Source organism: Petaurus breviceps, unplaced genomic scaffold (assembly GCF_028583685.1).
Source record: "Petaurus breviceps papuanus isolate PSGF00001 unplaced genomic scaffold, PetGlider_PUasm1.0 90762, whole genome shotgun sequence".
Lineage (NCBI taxonomy): Eukaryota > Metazoa > Chordata > Mammalia > Diprotodontia > Petauridae > Petaurus > Petaurus breviceps.
The window spans coordinates 6,342,303-6,354,096 of NW_027187339.1; the positions used below are offsets into that span (position 1 = coordinate 6,342,303).

General features: G+C 38.1%; 2 long non-coding RNA genes across 2 annotated transcripts in view; one reads left to right on the forward strand and one right to left on the reverse strand.

The window, feature by feature from the left end:
* Window positions 1-11,794, forward strand: part of LOC138146477 (uncharacterized) — a 260,767-nt gene that overhangs the window by 164,512 nt on the left and 84,461 nt on the right. The gene's annotated exons all lie outside the window — the stretch shown is intronic.
* Window positions 9,804-11,794, reverse strand: part of LOC138146476 (uncharacterized) — a 6,878-nt gene continuing 4,887 nt past the window's right edge. Inside the window, exons 2-3 of the long non-coding RNA XR_011164490.1 lie at window positions 10,768-10,868; window positions 9,804-10,319 (exon numbers count right to left, since the gene is read on the reverse strand). This is a non-coding gene — a long non-coding RNA (uncharacterized lncRNA). The remainder of the gene's footprint in view (window positions 10,320-10,767; window positions 10,869-11,794) is intronic.

Genomic DNA, 11,794 nt, shown 5'->3' on the forward strand with positions numbered 1-11,794 from the left:
TCTTCTTCTTCTTCTTCTTCTTCTTCTTCTTCTTCTTCTTCTTCTTCATCCTTCTTTCTTGAAGAGGACCATATCAGGAAAGTGATGTTTGACTTGCAAGTGAATTGGATTTAAGTGAGGCAGGGCTGTTGCAAAGTCACCAGCCTCCTTCTCTTCTCCAGAGCAATCTTTGAAAACTTACTGGGTTGGTAAAAGAAGCCAACAGATAAACTGACACACCTTTTCTCAAAGTAATGGTGAAAATGAACTAATGAAAAATGAACTAATTTGATTATGGTCTTAAAATTAGAAAGAAGAATGAAGAAGACTACATGCATTATGCATAGATATCATAACATTGCAAATTTGGACTTATTGTAGGAAAGACCAGCCTGCAAAACATCTACAACTATTAAACGTTGAAAAGAAAAGCAGTATTCCAACAACAAAAGTAAGAGACAATATGATATAGCCTCTAAAAGACTGGCCTCACAGTCAGAAGACCATCTGATCATGGGTAAATCACTTCCCTGGGCCTCAGCTTTCTCATCTATTAAAGGGAGTAACAATACTTTCACTCTCTTTCTCACAGAATTGTTTTGAGGAAAATAAACCACTTTACAAATCCTAAGCAAAATTACGTTTGCTTTCCTTTTTACATTTCAATTTCATTATTAAGTTTTTGGGAGCTGATTCTTCATCAAAGCCCAGTGAGACAAATAATGTAGCCAAGCATATCCAGGAATCACAATACATTAAATGTGTTCTTGGAAATGACCTTTAAGCGTTACCAAGCTTGTAAGTAGCATTTGTAAATGGGTGCTGCCAAGGTGCTTAACAATAGCTCCTTCTCTTCTGTCAGACAATACCATTCCCCATGACACTGTTCATTTACTTAGAAAATCTTCCTTTTTTTTCCATGTGTCATACACCAAGATTTACTTGAAAGCAATCACAAGTTCCAAATCACCAAGGACCCAATTAAGGAGGTTTAATGGTAATAACGCAAGAAAACAGACAAGGGTAGAGAATCATCCCAAAGCATGACATATTTTTGTTGTTTGTTGTGAGTTGTTGCAGTTCTGTCCAACTCTTCATGACTCCTTTTGGGGTTTTCTTGGCAAAGATAATGGAATGGTTTTACCGTTTCCTTCTCCAGCCCATTTTACAGCTGAATAAACAGAGGCAGACAGGGTTAAGTCCCTGATCCAGGTTCACACAGCTAGTAAGTGTCTGAAGGTTGGATTTGAACTCATGATGACTAGTCTTCCTGATTCCAGGCCCACCCTCTATGCACTATGGTGCCACCTAGCTGCCCTAATATGACATAGAGTATGTATGATATGTGGATATTGAAGAGCAGGAGCATCTGTGTTTTACAGAATATCATGGCAAGGTATGCTTTAAAGCACTTATTGATCTAAAATCAATCTTTCTCTTTCACCTTCAACAATTTAACTATCCTTTTTCAGGCAGCCTGCCATCATTCCAGGGAGGGTGGAGGCCCCAGTCTTATCTCCTCTCTGCATTCCAGGTCAAGTGAAGCTCTCATTTCCGTGTCCTGCTGTGAAGGAGTGTCCAAAGCGTTATGGAGAACTTTATATGGGACATAGGTGTTTGAGTGGAAGAGTGTGTAACTAGATGCTATTTATTTTCTCAGATGGTCTCTTGGGCTTGTTTTGGTAATTACCTCAGGTTCCTTAACAACCACTAATTTGTTCAGTGCCAGGAAACCTGAATTTACATCAAATAATGCATAATTCATATGGCATGGACAGTAATCATGAGTTAATTGAGGGGCGTAATGTTGAAAGGCCACATTATGAGAACATATGGACTGCTAGAAGGGAAAAGCATTCTTCAGTCCACTAAGGCTCATTTCCCTTAATGCCATTTTCCTTAACATGGCACCTAATTGTGTCTTGAAGGTTCACAAGTCTTCTCCTCTAATGCTTTCTGGAGCACCAGGCCACCAACATTGTTCTTCAGGTGAAAGTCCCCAGGTCTGATGTGCAATGGTTTTTCTCCCTTTGGGTCACTTGCTCATTGAGAACTCACTTTGGGATGGTAAATGACATTGACATCATTTTTCGAATTCATTTTAACAGGAAGGGATCTATTTATTGCTTTCTCTTGCTTCTGATATAGTTATATACTTATCCAAATCATGTAATGCATCTTGTAGTCTATAAACGCTTTAAGAACAGGGATTGTTTTAATATTGGTTTGGTTTGCCCAGTGTCTCACACAGTTCCTTGCACATGGAGATAATCATAAATTCTCATTACATTGGATTGGATTAAGAAAGTGCCTTGATTAGGTTGACTTCATTTTGGTTCTAAAAGTAAGGGTTATGCATAGAGTAATTCTGAAAAAGAATGGGTAAACTATCCATTACAGAGAACTGGTAGATGGAAGGTACAGAAGGAGAAATATATATGTATGTATATTCTCATTTTTCACCTTCAATTCACCACTTTTCTGTAATGGACATACATGCACACATATATATTATATGATATATACAATACATATATATGCACACATATATGCAAGTATATACACATATATAATGTGGGTATATCTGTAGTATACATATGTATATAGGTTATATGTTATATGTATTAGTTAAACTAATAATACAGTGACCTCATCTAAAAGTGCATGAAACATTTCATATCTATGACATCTCCCCTACCTCTCTATTTTAAAAAAAGCCCACAGAAATCTATATTCTCTCCCTCACAGCCCTGCTGCATTGAAAAAAGGGGAAAAAAAACAAATTTCTTGCAACAAATTTGCATTGTCAAGCAAAACAATTTTCTCCAATGGCTATATACACAAATATGTACATATATTCATCTGTATGTGTGTATATATGCATACATGTCTGTGTGTGCTTATACATGTATATACATATAAATGTATATCTACATGTATGTACATATATTCAACATATGTATGCATTTATCTCTATATGTGTGTATAGTCATTGGAGAAAATTCTTTTGCTTGATTGCAAACTTGTTGCGAGAAATTTGTCTTTTTCTCTTTTCAGTGCAGTGGAAGTGGGAGGGAGAGAAAATAGATTTCTAATATTTTTTAATAGGAGATGGGGGTGCTACAGACATAAAATGTTTCATGCACTTTCAGATGAGGTCACTGCATTTATTACTTTAACTTGGATGTTTTACTTTGTTACAAGAGACCTCTCATCAAGTGGGAGTAATCTATAAATTTCTGTAATATGAAAACCAAACGTATCAATAAAATTGAAAGTGACCCCCCAAAAAGGAGGGTGGAGTATTCCTTTATAGAAAATTTACTCTAGAAGATAAATTGGTAAAAGAAATCCTATTTTTTCTGTTTATTCTCTTTGGAAAATCAGATGTGTTTTTCCCTGGGGAGGGGAGTAGTGAAGGAAGGAAGCTTTAAATGACCAAATTAAAAATGTTTGGGGCAGAAGAAGATGAGATGGCATCCATTCTTGTGACACACTGGGTGTTACAGTAAACTAATATCATAACACAATCTTAGAAATTAACAATTGAAAGGAAATCTAATTATCTAATAATCTAAATTACATTTTAGTCCAACCAGTATTTGAAAAAATATCCCCTTTACAATATACCCAGCAAGGGTTTATACATTCTTTGCTTAAAGATAGCAATGTGAGGGAACTTACAAACAGACATGGAAAACTGCACCTCTTTTCGATTACTCAACTGGTTAGGAACTATTATGATCAAAATTAAGATAAACTGAAGCACAAAGTTCCCAGCATGATCAATTTATTGAAGAAGCATGAATTTGCTAATAAACAAAGTCTAAGTCCCTCAGGAAAGCTAAGACCCCAAATGAGGGAGACAACTCTCTTTTATGCACAGAAGAAGGAGCTCTCAGAATAGAAGTCAGAACCATAGATGGGGGAAACAGCATGATTAGTTACAAAGCTTGTAGCACCATAGGAGTGAGGAAAAATATGACTGACTGGAAAATGGGAATAAGGGGATAGCAACAAACCCTCTTTCCATCCTGTTACTAAGAAATATTCATTGTCACTGTAGTAATCTACTGTTTGATAAACCTCAAAATTCCAGCTTCTAGGATACGGATTCATTATGTAACATAAATTTCTGGGAAAACTGGAAAATAGTATGGCAGAAACTAGGCATAGACTGATATGTTACAATGTATACCAAGATAATGTCAAAATGGATACATGATTTAGACATAGAGACTATAAGCAAATTAAGAGAGCTATTAAGGAATAGTTTACCATCAGATCTGTGGAGAGTGGAAGAATTTATGACCAAACAAGAGAAAGAGAATATTACAAAATGCAAAATGTATAATTTTGATTACATTAAATTAAAAAGTTTGTGCAGAAACAAAGCCATTGAAACCAAGATTAGAAGGGAAGCAGAATACTGGGAAACAATTCTTACTGCTAGTGTCTCTGATAAAGGCCTCATTTCTAAAATATATAGAGAACTGAGTCAAATTTATAAAAATACAAGTCATTCCTCAATTGATAAATGGTCAAAGGATATGAACAGGTAGTTTTTAGATGAAGAAGATAATGCTGTCTATAGTCATATGAAAAAATGCTCTAAATCTCAATTGATTAGAGAAATGGAAATAAAAACATATCTGAAGTATCATATTACACTTATCAGACTGACTAATAAGACTCCATTTCTGGAACCATGAATCAAAATGAAATCAAATCTGCTATTATTCCTTATTGGGGCATATCAATATATTCCCCTATGGTATGACTTTCTAACCTAAAATACCCCTCCCTGGGCACCATTTTTCATATGTGTTATCTTCTCCATTAGAAGGAAAATTACAAATTTTGGAAAAGATGTGGGAAAATTAGAACACTAATGCATCGTTGATGAAGTTGTGAACTGATCCAACCATTCTGGAGAGCAGTTTGTAACTATGCCCAAAAGGCTATAAAACTTTGCATACCCTTTGACACAGCAATACCACTTCTAGACCTGTATCCCCCAAAATCATAAAAATGGAGAAAGGACCCACATGTACAAAAATATTTGTAGCAGCCCTTTTTGTGGTAGCCAAAAATAAAAAATTGAGGGAATGCCCATCAATTGGGTAGTGGTTGAACAAACTGTGGTATATGAATGTAATGGAATACTATTATTCCATAAGAAGTGATAAGCAGCTGGGCTTCAGAAAAACCTGGAAAGACTTACATAGACTGATGCTGAGTGAAGTAAGCAGAACCAGGAGAGCATTGTACACAGCAACAGCAACATTCTGCAATGACCAACTTTGATAGACTTAACTCTTCTCAGCAATTCAGTGATCTAAGACAATTCCAAAAGACTCTTGATGGAGAATATTATCTTCCAGAGAAAGAAATAAGGAGTCTGAATGCATACCAAAGCATACTATTTTCTCTTTTTTGTTTGTTTTGTCCTTTTCATGGTTTTCCCCTTTGTTTTAAGTCTTCTTTACAACATGACTAATGTAGAAATATGTTTAACATGTTTATATATGTATAGCCTGTATCAGACTGCATGCTGTCTTGGGGAGGGGGAGAAAATTTAGAGCTCAAAATCTTATGGAAGGGAATGTTGAAGACTAACAATGAATAAATAAATACAATTGTAAAAAAATTAAAAAAAAAAAGAAATGTTCATTGATTGAGTTCACCTGAAAGGAAAGTTTAGCAATAGTAGACCAGATTACCTTGGATAACAGAACAGACTCCTTGGAGTCCACCTGCATCCTTCAAGGATAACAGATTTTCTTGAGGCCAGAACAGAACAGTGATTAGCAGGAGAACTGAACTTTAAAACTTAACTCAGAGATGATGAATGATTTACAGGTAAGCTGAATTTCCAAACTTAACTCTGAGACAAATGAACCATGACTTAGGCAGTTACAAAAATGTCAGCAGTGATGCAGAATGAAATCAATAACAAAATGCAATGAATTTGATTTTCCAAATTTTCCGAATTTTTTCCTAACGTCATGCTTGAATTTGTCTCACTGCAACTTCCACCTACTACATTTTCTGAACCTGACCTCTCTCTACAGCCTTTTTATTTCCTTACCAGTATATTTTCTCTACAGTTAAACTAGCCTCACATTCAACTAGTGACCAACTTGATTTCAGTCTCCCTCCTCTCTGGGTACCTTCAGGACACCTGCCTTACCAACTGCTCTACGCAAACCAGAGACCATGAGCTGGCAGAAATTCTGCTTGAAAATTCTTTCAGTCTCTTTGTTGGGGACTTTCTCCTTCCTCTACCCCAGAATACTATTTCAGAAAATCCCTGACCATGCTTCATTTCACTTGTTCCTCCCCAGTCACATCCTCCAGTCAAATCATTGTCCAACCCCCTCATAGTAGCACCAGTATGCCCTTTGCTGTCTGATCTCCCTTCTCCATTTCTGGAACCATGAATCAAAATGAAATCAAATCCGCTACTATTCCTTGTTGGGGTAGATCAGTATATCCCCCTATGGCACCTCCTGGTGACTTTCTAACCCCAAATATCCCTCCCTGGACACCATTTTTCATATGTGCCATCTTCTCCATTAGAAGGTAAGATCCTTTAGGACAAAGCCTGTCTTTGCTCATGTAGTTATATCCTTAGCATTTAGCATAGTCCCTCCCACATGGTAAGAACTTAATAAAAGCTTTTCATTCATTCATTCAGTAAGTCCGTCAGTTCCCCAGAGGCTCCTGCCCTTCCCCACCCTGTACTGCCCCCCCCCTTTATTTACAATGTCTCTCAGATGTAGATTGTAATATTACACTTCACCTATGGGAATTGCTTTGTAAAATAAGATGTCTTCCAGCCTGAAAATTCCTGAAATTTGACATTTAAAGTTGTTTGTGTTGAATTAATAGTATGAGCTCAGCAAGGGACTGAATTGGTATAATATGATGTCGTAGAGTATGACTCTGTAGCTTGGGATTCTAATCTCAATTCTACTATTAACTAGGTGTTTGACCTTGAGTTTTACGTTTTGGAATCTCATTATCTTCATGTGTAAAATGAAAGGCTTGTCTCCAAAGCTCCATCCTTGCTCATCTAAAGTGCTGTGCTATACTAATTCCTTGGTTTGGAAATTAGGAATTAAAGAAAAATTTCTCAAAAGAGCTCCTCTAAAGTCAATGCCTTTTTATAGCATTGAGGTGACACTGGGTTGTTCAAGGAAAAACAAAAAACAAAACACTAGACCAGTTATACTCCGATCTTTCCCTCTACCCCATCTCCCACCTCCATTCTAGACCAATGGAAAAAAATATGAAGATTGGCCAAGTCTGTAATTTGTAATCTAAGAGTGTTACCCCAGACTGAGAGGTTGAGTCATGTGCTTATGGTCATAGAGCTAGTTTATGGCAGTGGTGGGATTTACACCCAGACTTTTTAAGACTAAACTTTTTGCCATGCTCCCTCTGACAGGTCCTATTAAGGGTCAAGTTCCAACACAGACATTGACTATTTGCTCTTTCTTAAGGACTAACCTCATAGGTAGAAAGACCCTCATCACTAGAAGGTGGGTTACCAAGTGATATTTTAATTTTTGATGGGTGGGGAAGGAGGCAAAGCCACTCACTAAACCATCCCCCAAAATGTGGAGATGTGATCTGCATTCTGGTGGAGAGGACCTATGGATGAATTTATGATCATTCCAAAGATTGAAGTTCTTTACATGAGAGGTGCCCATGATTTACTTTTCGGCAGCTGGACTGCACGGTTTCCTGGCAATTTGAACAGAGCACCTGGCTCATTTGCATGCCCTTTGAATAATGAGGACGCTCAGCCTAGTCAAGGCAGAGAATGTTGTGTTGTTTGTTGTTTTTTTTTCTTCATGTGCTACTAAGGCAGGGATTTGTGCTAGAAGCAGAAACAAGATCCTTCTCCTGAAAGTAATACTGTAAGCATGGAGTATGTAACTAGCACAATCACTTATCTAGAGAGGCTTGCTAATAGATTTTGTGTCTAGATTGATTAAATTATTTCTGATAGGCTAATAATAATTTCAAAAAACACAATCTAATTAAAAAATACACAAAACAGCATCAAACTCAAGAACTGAGTGCCACCTCTAAAATTTATAACATCAGTAGTAGAGAGGGTATACTGATATAGGCTCCCGAGAATTCAGGCTTATTCAACAAGCATTTATTAAGTGTTTACTGGGTACCAGGCACTGTGCAAGGGATACAAAGATGGAATCCTTTCCTTTTGTATATGTTGCTATTAAATGCACAAGGCAAGATTACTCATACCCAGGGCTCCAGGGGCATGTTCTGGGGCACATCAGACAAATAGAACATTGGCCAGTCCCTGAAAACATGCAGGGTTATAGCCATACCTCTCAGTGGAGGAGGGGGATTCCTTAGCTTACTTGGAACTGAGAAGTTGACAGATGACCCACAGGGCCCAAGAACCTTCCTCCACTTGCAACCCCAGCTGAGTGTTCCTGGAGACAAACTAACTGTCTGAAATACATCTAATTGTAGATGTAAGACTATACTATGGAGCAAAGACATTTCTTCTTGACCCCAATTGACTTCCTCCAGCATAAGGATTGATACATTGATACAAGTTACATCCTTTTGAGGATAATCACACATGACACCCTATATTTAATCCTTATTTTTGAATCTTCCTAAGATAGGAGTCTCTGTAAAAATCTGGCAGCTATGTGATCCAAGGGTTAATTAGGCCTTGCCCAGAAAAAAATGATTTCCCTTTCTCTATCCTGGATTAATTTTGAGTGACCAGTTGGCTCTTGAGAAATGGAAGATAAATGGGAACTCATAATCCTGATTCCCCCTTACACTTCCTCTTCTGCTCCTGTCTTTAATCTCACAAAAGCAGGAAGACTCTATAAACTCATTGTCATTCTTCTCCTGGAGATGTGACTTTTGTCTCTTCCAGATTGGGGTTTGGTTGGGGTTGGCAGGAGCTGATCCAATGTAACCTCCCCCTAACCTCCACTCCAAGACACTCTCTCAAAGGCTTTTTCTTTGAAGAGACATTAGAATAATTTCAGTCTCCTTACTCCCCTTCCCAAGTTGGGTTTAACATCTTAATTCCTTACCCTGTCTGCCAGTGAGCAGTTGTTCTGAATTCTTCATTGAGCCGTCCACTAGTGACACCAAGATCTTTTCCCTTTTTTTCTCTCTCTCCCTGAAAGGTTACAACTAATTCAGAACCCATCAGCTTGTGAGAACAGTTTAAATTGTTCCTTCAAACTGAAATTCATCGGCTGTCGTGTTGCTCAATTACGTGGTTTTCTTTAGTCTTTCTTGGATTCCTCATAAAATTCTCTTCCCTTTACTGGCCTGATGTGTGATCACATCAGCAAATTTTTGACCTCCATATTAATTATTATTATTATTATTAACCATATTATTATTAACCTCTGCTATGTTGTTAATATATGGTTGCAAACCACCTGTCTGAGAACTGACTGCCGAAGCGTGCCTCTGTTAACCTTTTCCCATGAACCAAATTATCCACCTTTTCTGACATTTTGGTCTTGCCTCATCCTGTACGACATTCACACTTTCATTCATTCATTCAACAAACACTTATTGAGGCTCAACTACATGCCAGGCCCTGGAGACACAACAGGCATATAAAAAGAGGAAACTTACACCCAGGTTGGTGAAGAGATTTGCTAAGGACATGATTGTACTGGGCATCAGAAGCAAGATTTGAATCCAGGCCCTCAGACTCCAGAGTCTGAGCAATTTTGGCATTACGATTCTATAGGCCTTGCCTTCAAGGTGTTTGCTTACTAGAGAACTGTATGCTTTATCTTGTCTTCAGCACCTAACCCCTTAAAAAAATCAACAACTCTGGGATTCTAAATGGATTTGAGTCTTTGGCCACCCAGGATGATAAGTCATTCAACTGGCTTGTATCCAACTTGTTAACACCTACTATGTGTAAAGGACTGGGCTAGGTAGGCTTTTTGTTGGTGTTTGTTAGTGGTTCTTTGTTTTCAAAGAGGGTCGATGACATCACATGGAAGAGGACCAATGGCAGCATGGGGTGATGTCTTGACTTGCACATAAATAGGATTTAAGTGAGAGTGGCACAAAGTCACCAGTGTCACTCTCTCTTTTCCAGAGTCATGGAAGTCCAGAGGTAAGACAAAAATTAGGATAACTGGAGATGGCTCAGAGTGCAGTAGATGACCTTGATGTCTTCAATGTCTGACCAATCTCTAAGCACTCCACAGTGCCTGCTTCCACCATTTTCATGGCCATTTGGACAAATTGTTATCATCCGCCCATTCCATCAGGGAAAGTCTTCACATCCTAGGTAGTTACTGCAGATCCAAAGACAAAACCAAAATCCCTGTCCTTGAAAAGCTCCCATTATACCATAGGTATATAATATGACTACAAGGAAAAAGTTACCAAGTACATATGAAGGAATTAACCTTTGAATAACTCACTCCCCATCTTAGAAAGCCAAGGAAATCCAGGATCTAAATCACACTTCCTAAGGGATCACCCAGCATCTTTCGAGATAGATTAATAACCTTGTTATCTGCCCCTTATTTTCTGCCATTATATTCTGGGATTTCTGGGTGGTCACCACCCCCACTTCCTACCATCTTATATTCAAAATAGTATAAAGTAATTCCACAAGGGAGGAAGTGATAATTACTGGAGTTGCCATAGCTTCCAGAAGGTAACAGATTTTTCTTTGGAATGAGACCATAGGCAATCCCCATTGGAAATATACTATATTAGAAAGAGTACCAGACTTACCATAGGAAGAGCTGGATTTGAGTTCCAACTTGGGTACTTATTAGCTAGCTGTGTGACCTTGTTGTATATCACTTCACCTTTCCTTGTCTCAGTTTCCTTATCTGTAAAATGAGGGTATTGGACAAGAACATTATCCCCAAGGTCTCTCTTAGATCTAAATAACTGATCTATAAAATCCCTCAACCTGAAAATTTGCAATATGAAAGCATGATCAATTAGAGATTGATTATTTCTTGGGGGGGGTGGAGAAGGAAAGAATTCACTGGGGTCCCTAGCATCTGTAGTTTAATTTACATCTTATATAATTTACACAATTTGTTTCTCTCCTTACCCCCACCCCATGTCTTTCCAGCATTCAGCCCTACGCCTGGCACACAATAGCTCTAAATAAATGCTAGCTGTTATTGTTCGTCCTTCATTTTCAAAGAGGATCAATGCTAGTTGATTGACTGACTCTCTGGCATTGTCCTTTACTCCAGTTTTCTTGCCCTAATGGATCCTTTGCTCTGAAACCATGTTCTAATATTTTCCTAGAGCTGCCTCTGGTTTCTAGAGTCTGCCCACTTAGGCAGAGGTTTTAGCTGACTATCTTAAAGGCAATAATTAACCTTAATTTTCCCTGAAAGGGAATTTGGTCAGTTTCTATGCAGTGCAAATTGGCCTGGCCCTATCTGTCTTCATGTGGGCATTGTGCTCAGCTCTCTTATCGAGGCGCTTTCCCGGAAGCATTGTTTCCCATTTCAATATAATTGCTTCAAAATAATGTGAAGAGATCAATTGCCACTTGTCAGCAGTAATTTGCTGCTACAGAAAAATAATATGGAAAAGAAAAATATGTGATTGCTTATTAACATAGATAGGAGAAAAATGCCCTCACTGGCTTAGGATGTTACCTTGGGGAGAGGGGGTATGGGGAGGATGAGTACAGCACCCTTCAGGGTCCAGCTAGGAAGCCTTTCCTGATGACCCTAGCCCACACTACTCTCTCTCTCTCTCTCTCTCTCTCTCTCTCTCTCTCTCTCTCTCT